Genomic DNA, 3,590 nt, shown 5'->3' on the forward strand with positions numbered 1-3,590 from the left:
GACAACAAAGGTTCCAAACCTTGCTAATATATATATATTTTTTTTTTGAAACACATATTTCGATTAATATTAAACGGTTAGTTAGCTGCCATAAAGGTCTCACCAACAACCAAAGTACCTGCTACATTCAATGCATTCTTAGCTAAGGTGTCTGCAAGAGAAGTCCTCTCACGAGGGATCCAAGAGAAAGAAACAAAATCAAAAGCTGAGACATAGGAGAAAATATCAGATAAGACTCCGTAAAGCTCCGTTGGGCACTCTTCCATATTCACGGCTTTGATGAGTTGTGTCGAATCAGCTTCGAAAGCCACCGTCGTCAGTCCCAAGTTAGCGCATGATCGTACTGCCTCGCGTAGAGCAAGGCCTTCTGCAGTTAGCGCTGAAGAGACCCATTTTTCTGAGGTTTTAAAAGACCTGATGTCTGATCCGGAGAAGGTGGCCCATCCAAGACCAGCATCTTTTGTAGTCGCAGTCCATGCTGCATCTGAGCGCACCACCACCGCCCCTGGGGGGCTCTAGTCGTCGGAATTGGCAGGCGTGGCTTGGTAATAGAATCCTTTATAACCTCCATTGCCCATTCTCTAGTTAATCTGATGGCTGACGAGAGCGTATCCTCCGGTGACGCCGAGTGTCCTTCGAAAACAAATTTATTTCTCGCTTTCCAAATCGCCCAAAGGATCCACGGGAAAAGAGTTCCTGAGGTAATACCTGCAGGGGATAAGCAATTGAGATCACAGAGAGAATCCCAGCTAGACATTAAATCTATTGTTCCGCTGATGTCCAAGTCAGTTTTTAACGGAGCTAGTTGCCAAACTCGTTGTGCGAACTGACAGCGGAACATGAGATGAGAAATAGATTCAGAACAGCCGCATCTTTTACACAAGGGATCCACAGGAATATGCCTCTCAGCAAGGCGTTCACCAACAGGAATGGCCCCTTTGAGGAGTTTCCAAGAGAAGAGCTTGACTTTGGGCGCACATGGCAAATTCCAGACACTCTTCTTCCATTTAAACCCATTTCCATTAGGCACAGCAGCATCGGTATCTGTTGTGTTGACAGCGGTGTAGTAGCCGGACTTAGTTGAATAGGTGCCAGATTTCGTGCCCAACCAGACAAGCTTGTCCGGAGCCCCAGTTAAGCTTGGCTTTATACTCAGAATATGCTCTTCAAAGTCTGGCATTATGGTTCTGATTTTCACTAAGTCCCAGTCCCCTGTTTCAGGTACTATGATGTCCGCAACTCGTGTGTCGAGATATTGAAAGCTTGGGGGCCCCATTGGGCGCATCTGGCCGGTAAGACTCAACCAGGGGTCGTTCCAGACGTTGATTGTTTCGCCATTGCCCACAACCCATCCGAGGTTCTTGGCTAGGAGGTCTCTTCCTAGTAAAATGCTCCGCCACCCATGTGATATAGATGAAGTTGCCGTGGCGTGGAGAATGTCGTTGTCTGTGCAGTACTTTCCAAAGAGAACCTTGCCCAGTAGACAGTGTGGGTTCTGGAGGAGGCGCCAGCTAATCTTTGCTAATAGGGAGACATTGAAGTTTTGAAAGTCCCGAACTCCTAGTCCTCCTAGAGCCTTTGGTTTGGCCATGTTGTCCCAGGAGACCCATGCCATCTTCCTCGATCCCTCATTATTGTCCCACCAGTACCGGGTTACTGCGGACTGAATCCGTTTGCATAGCGACACTGGCAAGCTGAAGCAGGACATGGGATACGATGGAATGGCTGAGAGAACGCTCTGTAGCTTAACAAGCTTACCCGCTCCAGATAAGAGTTTGTTGGACCATCCCTTCGCTTTCTGTTTGATTCGGTCTACATAGGAGGAAAATAAATCCTTTTTGCGCCGGCCGAAATGTTCGGGAAGGCCCAAGTACTTGCCAACCCCGACCTCCTTGTCAATCTGTAGCGCTTCTTTGACCATAGTCTTCAGTGATGCGGGTGCTTTGCGAGAGAACGTTATTGTCGATTTCTCCTTGCTTATTGACTGACCCGACGCCTGCTCATAACTGTCGAGGATAGTTTTGAGCAATGCACAATTCTCCTTATCAGCTTGGAGGAAGAACATTGTATCATCCGCAAAGAAGAGGTGAGAAAGTCGGGGGCAGCCCCGAGCTACTCGCAGGCCCTGGAGAGAGCCTTCTTCTTGCGCTCTGTTACATAGTCCCGAGAGAACTTCGCTACACATGATAAATATGTAGGGAGAGAGAGGATCGCCTTGGCGAATGCCTCTACTCGGTACTACCTTCCCTCTAGGCAAGCCATTAATAAGGAAGGAGAATGTAACAGAAGAGATACAATGCATAATGCACGTTATCAGGTTTTGGTGAAATCCCAACCGTTCTAGCACCAGTGCGACAAAATCCCATTCGAGCCTGTCGTAAGCCTTACTCATATCCGTCTTGACTGCCATGGCACATCTCTGTTCTGCTTTGGATGTTTTGAGATAGTGGAGGACCTCATGGGTAATAAGAACATTATCTCCAATGGCGCGGCCCGGGACAAAGGCGGATTGGTTCTCGGAAATTACCTTCGCCATCAGTGGTTGCAGTCTTTTGGTAATAATCTTGGAGTAGATCTTGTAGTAGACATTACACAATGCGATTGGCCGGTAGTCTGACACTTTCTGCGGGTGGCTAATTTTGGGAATGAGGCGGATGTGCGTGTCGTTGATCGTGTCCGGTAAGGGTTCTCCGCGGAAGAAACCCTGCACTTCCTTGGTGATGTCCGGACCTATATCGTCCCAGTGGGTATGAAAGAAACCGGCTGAAAACCCGTCAGGCCCGGGTGCCTTGTCTGCGTGTATTGAGAAGGCCGCCTCCCTAACCTCACTCGCAGATGGAATCGCAATGAGGCTCTGATTTTCTTCTTCAGAAACTATGGGATGTAGCGCTCGTTTAACAGTATCTTCTCTCTCACCCGGTTGAGAGGTAAATAGTTTGTCAAAGTAACAGCCAATGACGTTAACGATCTCCTCCTCCTTATGCACCATTATCCCATCTTCTCCCTCTATCACTGAGAACCCGTTGGCACGCTTTCTAGCCTTTGTGATTGCATGAAAATACCCCGTGTTCCGATCGCCCAGCTTCAGCCATAGTAGGCGACTCCTTTGTTTCCAGTAATCCTCTTCAGCGAGATAGGCTGCATTGGGTTTCTCTGAGATGCTCTGGATCAGGATCGTATCATTTGTCGGGCTCGAGAGGGCCTCATCCAGCTCACGTTTTTTCTGCTCAATGGTGCGTTGGCTGTTACGTTGCTGAGTCTTGTTCCACGCTGATATGCACTTCTGGTCGAGCTTAGCTTGGAGCTAACCGTGGCGTTTGAAGCTGAAATATGTTAGTTAATGATACAACTATGCATTAAAACAATATTATCATATTTTTGAATTTTTCTCACAACCTATGCGTTAACCCCTACAAAATATTCAGTTTTTCGGTAAATGCTCTATATACTGAAGCTTATAATCTTTAGTGTTGTTTAAAAATTACTAACCACATTATACACTTGTATTAATATATTCCAAACTCTCTTTCATGGTACATGGGCATCGTTCTATTTTTTAATAATTAATTTAGTAAAACTTCATATGCTCC

The sequence above is a fragment of the Brassica oleracea genome, chromosome C4 (assembly GCF_000695525.1).
Source record: "Brassica oleracea var. oleracea cultivar TO1000 chromosome C4, BOL, whole genome shotgun sequence".
Lineage (NCBI taxonomy): Eukaryota > Viridiplantae > Streptophyta > Magnoliopsida > Brassicales > Brassicaceae > Brassica > Brassica oleracea.